The following is a 12,768-nucleotide window of genomic DNA, read 5'->3' as shown; positions in this document are numbered from 1 at the left end:
TCTCTCCTGTTATAACAAACTCACCACTATGTTCATCGATTTCTATGCCGATTATTGTATATCAATTGAATCTGACATACAGACATAAGCTTGGTTAATGAAGTGAACATGTTCCCATCAATTCACTTTTCACAGGACAACATGAAATGAACATGTGATGGTATTATAGTCATAGGTCTAAATTTTGATTTGGTTTAGGTAGGCTGTTTTCTTAGAGTGGAGGTGTGACAGACAATAGAATAAGGGGTTTGCATACTCAACTCTGAACTCTTCATACCAAGGTCATTGGTTAAGTAAGTAGCCTTGGCTTGTGAGAGCCGAAACTTCACATAATCTCAGCAAACAAAAAGAAACGTCCCCTTTTCAGGACTCTGTCTTTCAAAGATCTTTAGTAAAAATCCAAATAACTTCACAGATCTTCATTGTAAAAGGTTTAAACACTGTTTCCCATGTTTGTTCAATGAACCATAAACAATTAATGATCACGCACCTGTGGAACGGTCGTTTTAGCCACCTCCAACGTCGTTTTAGAGATTTTGGCAGTACGTCCAACCAGCCTCCCAACCGCAGACCTCATGTATGGCGTCGTGTGGGTGAGCGGCTTGCTGATGTCAACGTTGTGAACAGGGTGTCCCATGGTGGTGGTGGGGTTATTGTATGGGCAGGCATAACCAATGGACAACCAACACAATTGCATGTATTGATGGCAATTTGAATGCACAAGGATACCGTGACAAGATCCTGTGCCAATCATCCTCCATCCAACACCTAATTTTCAGCATACGATCTGTACACAATTCCTGGAAGAAGCAAGTTATAAAATAAAAATGTAAAAGTCTTAGCTCTGCAGTTTGGGACAAAAACATCCACATCTGTACCTGTTGCATATCAACAGTGATGGGAGTTGTTGTATTTCTTTTTGCATTGAGCAATGAGCCCCTCCTGTGGCCACTGGTGTAAATACAGTCATGTCTGGAAGAAGCAGCAAAGTACCATACAGAGAGAGCAGAGCAGTTTAGAGAGAGCAGAGCAGTTTAGAGAGAGCAGAGCAGTTTAGAGAGAGCAGAGCAGTTTAGAGAGAGCAGAGCAGTTTAGAGAGAGCAGAGCAGTTTAGAGAGAGCAGAGCAGTTTAGAGAGAGCAGAGCGCAGGAGGGAGAGCCGTCCCAGAGAGAGTCATTGGTAGCGTCCTCAGGGAGGGAGAAGCCCAGAGCTGGAGGGCAGGGAATGCTGGGAAGAAGGGCAGGGAATGCTGGGAGGGAGGGCAGGGGATGCTGGGAGGGAGGACAGAGAATGCTGGGAGGGAGGACAGAGAATGCTGGGAGGGAGGACAGGGAATGCTGGGAAGAAGGACAGGGAATACTGAGAGGAAGGGCAGGGGATGCTGGAAGGGAGGACAGGGGATGCTGGGGGGGAGGACAGGGGATGCTGGGGGGGAGGACAGGGGATGCTGGGGGGGAGGACAGGGGATGCTGGGGGGGAGGACAGGGGATGCTGGGGGGGAGGACAGGGGATGCTGGGGGGGAGGACAGGGGATGCTGGGGGGAAGGGCAGGGGATGCTGGGGGGAAGGGCAGGGGATGCTGGGGGGGAGGACAGGGGATGCTGGGGGGAAGGGCAGGGGATGCTGGGGGGGAGGACAGGGGATGCTGGGAGGAAGGGCAGGGGATGCTGGGAGGAAGGGCAGGGGATGCTGGGATAAAGGGCAGGGGATGCTGGGATAAAGGGCAGGGGATGCTGGGATAAAGGGCAGGGGATGCTGGGAGGAAGGGCAGGGGATGCTGGGATAAAGGACAGGGGATGCTGGGAGGAAGGGCAGGGGATGCTGGGATAAAGGGCAGGGGATGCTGGGATAAAGGGCAGGGGATGCTGGGATAAAGGGCAGGGGATGCTGGGATAAAGGGCAGGGGATGCTGGGATAAAGGGCAGGGGATGCTGGGATAAAGGGCAGGGGATGCTGGGGTAAAGGGCAGGGGATGCTGGGATAAAGGGCAGGGGATGCTGGGATAAAGGGCAGGGATGCTGGGATAAAGGGCAGGGATGCTGGGAGGGAGGGTAGGGAATGCTGGGAGGAAGGGCAGGGAATACTGAGAGGCAAAAGACTGGGGCTGCCCTATTATTCCCTATATAGTGCACTACCAGAGGAGGCTGGTGGGAGGAGCTATAGGAGGACAGGCTCATTGTAACGTCTGGAATGGAATCAATGGAACAGAGTGAAAACACGTTGTTTCCATGTGTGTGATGCGTTTGGTACCATTCCATTGACTCCATTTCCATCCATCTTATTTCCTGCAATACTACACATTTTGTCATAGGGTGCAAAGCACATTTTGCAGATTTAAAGCTACTTTTCTTGCAATTCTATACATTTTGCCATGTCTTCATGTGAAAAATTACAACAATATCTAAAAACCCTAAATAAAAATATGTTAGCTGGCTAGTTTATTTTATTTAAACCTTTTATTGAACTAGGCAAGTCAGTTAAGAACAAATTCTTATCTACAATGACGGCCTACCAAAAGGCAAAAGGCCTCCTCTCAGGGACGGGGGATTAAAAATAAAATGTAAATATTTTTTATATATATATATATATATATATAAATATTAGACAAAACACACATATCGACAAGAGAGACAACACTACATAAAGAGAGACAACACAACACTACATAAAGAGAGACAACACAACACTACATAAAGAGAGACCTAAGACAACAACATAGCATGGCAACAACCCATGACAACACAGCATGGTAGCAACACAACATGACAACAACATGGTAGCTCCACAACATGGTAGTATAACAACATGTTAGCAACACAACATGGTAGCAACACAACATGGTAGCAACACAACATGGTAGCAACACAACATGGTAGCAACACAACATGACAACAACATGGTAGCAACACAACATGGTAGCTCCACAACATGGTAGCAACACAACATGGTAGCAACACAACATGGTAGCAGCACAAAACATGCTAGTTGATCTGGACATTTCAGACAGGTTATAAATTGCTCTCTAAGGTATGCAATGACTGACATAACAAGAGGTCCTTGATGATCTTCTTGGCCTTCCTGCGACACCGGGTGCTGTAGATGTCCTGGAGGACAGGAAGTGTGCCTCCGATGACGCGTTGGGCTGACCACGACACCCGCTGGAGAGCCCTGAGGTTGCGGGTGGTGCAGTTGCCGTACCAGGCGGTGATACAGCCCGACAGGATACTCTCAACGGTGCATCTGTAGAAGTTTGTGAGTGTCTTAGATGCCAAGCCAAATTTCTCCAGCCTCCTGAGGTTGAAGCAGCCGCTGTTGCGCCTTCTTCACCACGCTGTCGTGTGAAGGGACCATTTCAGCTCCTCGGCAGTAGAGGTGTGTGGGTACAATCACTGGGGAAAGTCAAGCCAGGAAAAGAAAGCCATATTACAACCTATGTGTTGTGACGATTGCGTTGTTTTCTCTGTAACCTGTTAGTAGATATGCCTTGACACCGTGATATATATATATATATATATATATATATATATATATATATAGGGCTTAAAGGCCGAGACAATAAGAAGACACAGTGGCAGAATAAATTCAACCACACCTTTTTGTTTCATCACAAACCCAGAGAGCAACATCTGTCCGGTGGAGTCCACAAAGCATATTGCATGTAACAAACAGTTACCTACAGCATGGTCAAGCAAGTTAATGTTTCAGACATTTTCAAAATGACTAAACAACTGTTGATTTAGAAACACAGAGTTAGTTACCTCAAGGCACAAAGAAAACACAAGCTGCCTCCACTATACCAGCACCAGTTCATCATCAAATCACCTATACTTAGTGTAATACAGTGACAACTCAAAGATACCAAAACAATTTAGTTTTGGTATCTAAGATAAATATGATGTGGCTGTCCATGGTGATTTCAGTGTGTGTGTGTGTGTGTGTGTGTGTGTGTGTGTGTGTGTGTGTGTGTGTGTGTGTGTGTGTGTGTGTGTGTGTGTGTGTGTTTGCAAGTACAGAAAACATGTCGACTCACCCTAATGCCACCGTCCTCTCTTTCATTGTTGAGGAAACAGTCTGTGACTCATACAGTACCTGCTTTTAGTTGTTGTTGTCCTAGGCTACCTGGCTAAAATGCCTGCTCGCTAGCCTAACTTCCATTCATGGGCAAAGTTAAGCTAGTTAACATTAGCCTTCTACATCTAGCTACATATTGAACTTCCATCCTCTCTGTCCAGGGGGCACAACAATGTATGAATGAATGGTTGGATCAGAATCTGCGTTATAATCATTAGCCAGTGTGGAGAATTAAGTGAAACCACAAGTCCAAATCCCTATCTCCATCCATGGCTAAATTAGGAAAATTACAATTTTACCTAGCTATCCACCGGAGGACAACAAGACAACTAGATGCAACAATTTGCATTTTTTTTCTCTTTCTGTTAATGACTTTTGATGTGATGTGAATAGTGCGAAGCCAAATTCAAACTGACTTCCCTTTAACACTTTTTTTTGTTGGTGTGCCAAGACCAATCACAGTTGAACTTGCTCAGTTTAGTTCAATGCTGATTGGCTATTCTTTTTTTTTTATCAAGGGAGGCCAAAATTCTCGCTGCCTTCCTTTGTATTCAATGCTACGTGTGCTGCAACAATATCATACTCTTTTGGACCAGACAGAATCAGATAGATGGGCTACACAGACAGAATCAGATAGATGGGCTACACAGACAGAATCAGATAGATGGGCTACACAGACAGAATCAGATAGATGGGCTAGGCATACACAGACAGAATCAGATAGATGGGCTAGGCATACACAGACATAATCAGATAGATGGGCTAGACATACACAGACAGAATCAGATAGATACCAACACATACACAGACAGAATCAGATAGATGGGCTAGGCATACACAGACAGAATCAGATAGATGGGCTAGACATACACAGACAGAATCAGATAGATGGGCTAGGCATACACAGACAGAATCAGATAGATGGGCTAGACATACACAGACAGAATCAGATAGATGGGCTAGACATACACAGACAGAATCAGATAGATGGGCTAGGCATACACAGACAGAATCAGATAGATGGGCTAGGCATACACAGACAGAATCAGATAGATGGGCTAGACATACACAGACAGAATCAGATAGATGGGCTAGACATACACAGACAGAATCAGATAGATGGGCTAGACATACACAGAGAATCAGATAGATGGGCTACACAGACAGAATCAGATCGATGGGCTACGCATACACAGACAGAATCAGATAGATGGGCTAGGCATACACAGACAGAATCAGATAGATGTCCTACACATACACAGACAGAATCAGATAGATGTCCTACACATACACAGACAGAATCAGATAGATGTCCTACACATACACAGACAGAGGGGGCGCTGTTTCTCCGGTGAGATACATTCAGCCTCTTGCGAATTGAAATTAAATTCTGAAACCACAGAGAGAGACGAAATATACATTATTTTATATTATTTTTCTTTTTTTCTCTGTACATTGTTTTGGGAAGCTTGCCTTCCCTTGGTATCCATTAATACACGCAGAGGAACTTGAAGCTTTTGACCCTCTCCACAGCGGCCCCGTCGCTGGTGGAGGGTAAATTCAAATTCTATTATCTCTGACATTAACAGTATAGGGCTAAACTGTTGCAGTTAAGGCTTGTGGATCAGGCGGTCGTCTGCCGATCGTTCAGCCACTGTAGAGGTCATGATGTAGACGGGATGTGTTTGTAGGGACCACCCGCTGTAGAGGTCATGATGTAGACGGGATGTGTTTTTAGGGACCACCCGCTGTAGAGGTCATGATGTAGACAGGATGTGTTTGTAGGGACCACCCGCTGTAGAGGTCATGATGTAGACGGGATGTGTTTGTAGGGACCACCCGCTGTAGAGGTCATGATGTAGACGGGATGTGTTTGTAGGGACCACCCGCTGTAGAGGTCATGATGTAGACGGGATGTGTTTTTAGGGACCACCCGCTGTAGAGGTCATGAGATTCTACTCATAGCAAACGCTATTGGCGTGTCTGAGAAAAAAACATGAGGCGGTTATGGAGGGAAATCACACAGAGCCTGGCACATAGATAGAGAGAGAGGGACATAGAGAGAGAGGGACATAGAGAGAGAGACATAGAGAGAGAACCGGTTGTTCAGTGTTTCTCTTCCTCCCTCTCTGTTCCAGCAGCATACTTCCCCAGCGCCTGGATACAGACCACACAGACAGGACCTGATTCCCATCGTCAGGACAACGGGGCCACCCAGCAGCCAATCAGGGCTCTGGAAGATCTGTTCTGCATACTGATTGGCTGCCTGGCCTGCAGCCTGTTGTGGAATGCCCATCCTTAACCCTTTCCCTACCATCAACACATCACGCCTCTTCTCAGAAAACACACTTTCTCTATCCCAAAGCCAAATATACTTGTCTCCCTTCCTTAAAAAATGGATTATGCTATGTCTATATGGTATGACTCAAACCTGAGCCTCTGACTTGGTCACTCCAACACCTTACACCAAGAGGACCAAACCTCTTGACCAGGTGGTTAGGTGATGTCCTCCTAACGCTACAGTATTATAATGAGCCTTCTACCTCTACCCACCCAAACCTCGTAGATGAGTGAATAGACACCCTTTAAAGTGGCACTCCAGTCTCCTTTAACACCAGATTTACTTAAACAAAAAGGTCTCAATAGGTGGTCCAGGTATGTCATGACATAGCACTAGACATAGCACAAGACATAGCACAGGACATAACACTAGACATAGCACTAGACATAGCACTAGACATAGCACTAGACATAACACTAGACATAGCAGTAGACATAACACTAGACATAGCAGTAGACATAACACTAGACATATCACTAGACATAGCACTAGACATAACACTAGACATAGCACTAGACATAACACTAGACATAGCACTAGACATAGCACTAGACATAACGCTAGACATAGCAGTAGACATAGCACTAGACATAGCACTAGACATAGCACTAGACTTAACACTAGACATAACACTAGACATAGCACTAGACATAACACAAGACATAACACTAGTCATAGACATAACACTAGACATAGCAGTAGACATAGACATAGCACTAGACATAGCACTAGACATAACACTAGACATAGCACTAGACATAGCACAAGACATAACACTAGTCATAGCACAAGACATAACACTAGTCATAGACATAACACTAGACATAGCACTAGACATAACACTAGACATAACACTAGACATAGCACTAGACATAACACAAGACATAACACTAGTCATAGACATAACACTAGACATAGCAGTAGACATAGACATAGCACTAGACATAGCACTAGACATAACACTAGACATAGCACTAGACATAGCACAAGACATAACACTAGTCATAGACATAACACTAGACATAGCACTAGACATAGCACAAGACATAACACTAGTCATAGACATAACACTAGACATAGACATAACACTAGACATAACACTAGACATAGCACTAGACATAGCACTAGACATAACACTAGACATAGCACTAGACATAACACTAGACATAACACTAGACATAGCACTAGACATAGCACTAGACATAGACATAACATAAGACATAGCACTAGACATAACATAAGACATAGCACTAGTCATAGACATAGCACTAGACATAGCACTAGACATAACATAAGACATAGCACTAGTCATAGACATAGCACTAGACATAGCACTAGACATAGCACAAGACATAACACTAGACATAACACTAGACATAGCACTAGACATAACACTAGACATAGCACTAGACATAGCACTAGACATAGCACTAGACATAGACATAGCACTAGACATAACACTAGACATAGCACTAGTCATAGACATAGCACTAGTCATAGACATAGCACTAGACATAGCACTAGACATAACATTAGACATAGCACTAGACATAGCACTAGACATAGCACTAGTCATAGACATAACACTAGACATAGCACTAGACATAACATAAGACATAGCACTAGTCATAGACATAGCACTAGACATAGACATAGCACTAGACATAGCACTAGTCATAGACATAGCACTAGACATAGACATAGCACTAGACATAGACATAGCACTAGACATAGCACTAGACATAGACATAGCACTAGACATAACACTAGACATAGCACTAGACATAGCACTAGACATAACACTAGACATAGCACTAGACATAACATAAGACATAGCACTAGTCATAGACATAGCACTAGACATAGCACAAGACATAGCACAAGACATAACACTAGACATAACACTAGACATAGCACTAGACATAACACTAGACATAGCACTAGACATAGCACTAGACATAGCACTAGACATAGACATAGCACTAGACATAACACTAGACATAGCACTAGTCATAGACATAGCACTAGTCATAGACATAGCACTAGACATAACATTAGACATAGCACTAGACATAGCACTAGACATAGCACTAGTCATAGACATAACACTAGACATAGCACTAGACATAACATAAGACATAGCACTAGTCATAGACATAGCACTAGACATAGACATAGCACTAGACATAGACATAGCACTAGACATAGCACTAGTCATAGACATAGCACTAGACATAGACATAGCACTAGACATAGCACTAGACATAGACATAGCACTAGACATAACACTAGACATAGCACTAGACATAGCACTAGACATAACACTAGACATAGCACTAGACATAACACTAGACATAGCACTAGACATAGCACTAGACATAACACTAGACATAGCACTAGACATAGCACTAGACATAGCACTAGACATAGCACTAGACATAGCACTAGACATAGCACTAGACATAACACTAGACATAGCACTAGACATAGCACTAGACATAGCACTAGACATAGCACTAGACATAACACTAGACATAACACTAGACATAACACTAGACATAGCACTAGACATAGCACTAGACATAGCACTAGACATAACACTAGACATAGCACTAGACATAACCCTAGACATAACACTATTGCTCCTCTATTGTTCTTCAGGCAAAGGAGTGAGCATAGAGATCCTATTAAATTCCTAATTCTATGGGGGGAGGCCAATGACATCACGGGTTCCCCATCAGCAGGGTCGGATTAAGAAAATTTAGGCCCCGGGGCTTTTGGTTTCCTGGCACACCATCATTGGGGGTTTAGGTGCTTCTCCTGTGTGAATTTAACGACACTCCCTCTAATTCTCTCCCTTTCCCTCTCAGGACCTGAGCTCTAGGACCATCCCTCAGGACTACCTGGCCTGAACTCCTTACTGTCCCCAGTCTACCTGGCCAGGCTGCTGCTCCAGCTTCAACTGTTCTGCCTGCGGCTACGGAACCCTGACATGTTCACCGGACGTGCTACCTTGTCCCGGGCCTGCTGTTTTCTACTCTCTCTCGCTACTGTACCTGCTGTCTCTAACTCTCTGGTAGCATGGCGCTTGCCTTGCCAAAGGTCGTGGGTTTGATTTCCCGCTGAGGACACACATACCGTCTGCTAAATGGCGTACAATGTATTATATTATATATTTATCTAGCAGTTAGTTCAATACAAATTCAGAGCAGAGTGCTTCACATTCATGAATAATACAGTCCTTCACATCCATTAACAATAAAAAGTGAGGAAGATACAAACATTTCTAGACAAATAGATAAATGAAGATAGTGAAACAATAGAACACGGAACACACAATAGAACACGGAACACACAATAGAACACGGAAAAGACCATGGTAACAGCTCTGAATGATCGGCTATGAAAAGCCAACTGACATTTACTCCTGAGGTGCTGACCTGCTGCACCCTCGACAACTACTGTCATTATTATTTGACCCAGCTGGTCATCTATGAACATTTGAACATCTTGGCCATGTTCTGTTATAATATCCACCCGGCACAGCAAGCAGAGGACTGGCCACCCCTCAGAGCCTGATTCCTCTCTAGGTTTCTTCCTAGGTTCCTGCCATTTTTTCCTAGCCACAGTGCTTCTACATCTGCATTACTTGCTGTTTGGGGGTTTAGGCTGGGTTTCTGTTTGTGACATCGGCTGATGTAAAAAAGTGCTTTATAAATACATTTGATTGATTGAGACATGAACACATCTGTCTATATAAGGTCCCACAGTTGAAAGTGCATGTCAGAGCAAAAACCAAGCCATGAGGTTGAAGCACAGATGATGGAGGCCACTGTGTTCTTGGGGCCTTACAATGCTGCAGAATTGTATTGGTACCTTTCCCTAAAATCCTGTCTCGGAGCTCTACGGACAATTCCTTCGAACCTCATGGACAGGTGTGTGCCTTTCCAAATCATGTTCAATCAATTGAATTCACCACAAGAGGACTCTAATCAAGTTGTGGAAACATCTCAATGGAAACAGGATGCATCTTAACATTTTGTGTGTTATGTAGGCTACGTGTGCCTTTTAAACAAAATGTATGTAGTCCTGTCCTTGAGCTGGTCTTGTCTAATGATGTTCTGTATTATGTTTCATGTTCTGTGTTCTGTGTTCTTGTCTAATGATGTTCTGTATTACGTTTCATGTTCTGTGTTCTTGTCTAATGATGTTCTGTATTACGTTTCATGTTTTGTGTGGACCCCAGGAAGAGTAGCTGCTGCTTTTGCAACAGCTAATGTTGCTTGAGAAATTGCTAAGAAGCTATTTTTCTGACCATTCGGAGGTACTTAATTGTTATCCAGAAATGATTTGATGTGGAGATAAAAACAGCTACATTGGGCCTTTAAGAACACAGAGAGACTGGGGGCCTTGAATAAAGGACTACACAGTGAGTTATATAAATAGAGTCAACAAACACACTGCATGCCCTGGAGGCCCCGGACTATAAATAGGGGACAAGACATATATTCAGCACCTGAACCCACTGAGTATGAATGGTCTTGTCCTAAATGGCACTCTATTTCCTATACTTTTGACCATAGGGATTCAAAGTAGTGCAGTATGTAGGGACTAGAGTGGCATTTGGGAATCAGACTCACTCTCTCTCTCTCTCTCTCTCTCTCTCTCTCTCTCTCTCTCTCTCTCTCTCTCTCTCTCTCTCTCTCTCTCTCTCTCTCTCTCTCTCTCTCTCTCTCTCTCTCTCTCTCTCTCTCTCTCTCTCTCTCTCTCTCTCTCTCTCTCTCTCTCTCTCTCTCTCTCTCTCTCTCGCTGATGTTTTATTTAGAGTACAAATCTCACATTGGATGACACTTCAAGGGGTTCACTTTTAAAATACATTCTATTGACTAAACTTTATATGAAATATTGGGGTGCCCCACATTGAAACTGATATGAGATCTGGAGGTCAGGTGACCAGACCTGAACAGGCCAGCACCTAGGTAAGTGAAGCTGTGCCATGCAATGTGTCTGTGTGTGTGAGATAGAGAGACTGCCTGAACCTCTAACACGGCACGACAGATAGGAGATGCATTGTGAGCGGCAAACTGAATAAAAAAGAAGTCAAACGGTTTAGTCAGTCTTGGACAAAGGGACCCAATGCTATAATTGCAGTAGTGCATGCATCATACACATCATACGCATCACACGCCATAGTTAGGACTATGGGTGTGTGTGTGAGTTATTTGGGCTATTTGTGGCAAGGGTTAGACTTAGATCGTAATCAGCTAAGGAGCTCAGCAAAACTGAGGAAGACTGTGGACTTAGGACACACACACACAGACACAGACACACACACACAGACACACACACACACAGACACACACACACACATAGACACACACACACACACACACACACACAGACACACACACACACACACACACACACAGACACAGACACACACCCTGACCTCATATAGGTGAAATACAGAAAAGGGGACACAAACAGTAACATTGTTGTTATCTATAAATAAGGACAAACCACCTGGTACCGACAACCTGGATGGTTAAATTGCTGAGGTTGGTGGTAGCGGAATACATTGAGACTCCATTTTGTTACATTTTCAATTTAAGCCTAGAAGACGTTGTGTGCTCTCAGGCAAGAAGGGAGTCAAAGGTCATTCCGCTACCCAGGAATAGCAGAGCACCAATTAATGGTTCAAACAGCCGAACAATCAGCCTGTTACAAGTGCTTAGTAAACTTTCGGGGGAATTTTTTTTTGTGTTTTACGGAAAACAAATTAACAACAGACTTTCAACATGCTTATAGGGAAGGGTACTCAACATGCTTATAGGGAAGGGTACTCAACATGCTAATAGGGAAGGGTACTCAACATGCTTATAGGGAAGGGTACTCAACATGCTTATAGGGAAGGGTACTCACCATGCTAATAGGGAAGGGTACTCAACATGCTTATAGGGAAGGGTACTCAACATGCTTATAGGGAAGGGTACTCAACATGCTTATAGGGAAGGGTACCTAAAACTTGTATCTCAAACAAACCGTTTAAAAAATGCTTTCTACTTCCTCATAAAGGATGACGTTATCCTCCTGAGGAAGTGGAGCCGGCCAATCAGCAGTCTACTCCCATGAATATTTTTAATGACCGGTATACGCCCACACCATTCCAACACAGAAAAGCTGCTTTCAACATACTTAATTACAATTTTGGGCAATTAAAACTATTTCACTCATATTGTAATTAATTATAGACCATATTTCATAGAAATCTAGAAAACTGGACAGTTAGTGTAAAGGTTGAGTTTAGGGTGTAAAGGTTGAGTTTAACCAACTATGAGTTCCCTCTCTACCACACC

The sequence above is a fragment of the Oncorhynchus kisutch genome, linkage group LG28 (assembly GCF_002021735.2).
Source record: "Oncorhynchus kisutch isolate 150728-3 linkage group LG28, Okis_V2, whole genome shotgun sequence".
In the NCBI taxonomy this organism is placed as follows: Eukaryota; Metazoa; Chordata; class Actinopteri; order Salmoniformes; family Salmonidae; genus Oncorhynchus; species Oncorhynchus kisutch.
The sequence above is the reverse complement of the archived record's forward strand: the minus strand, read 5'-3'. Positions refer to the sequence as shown.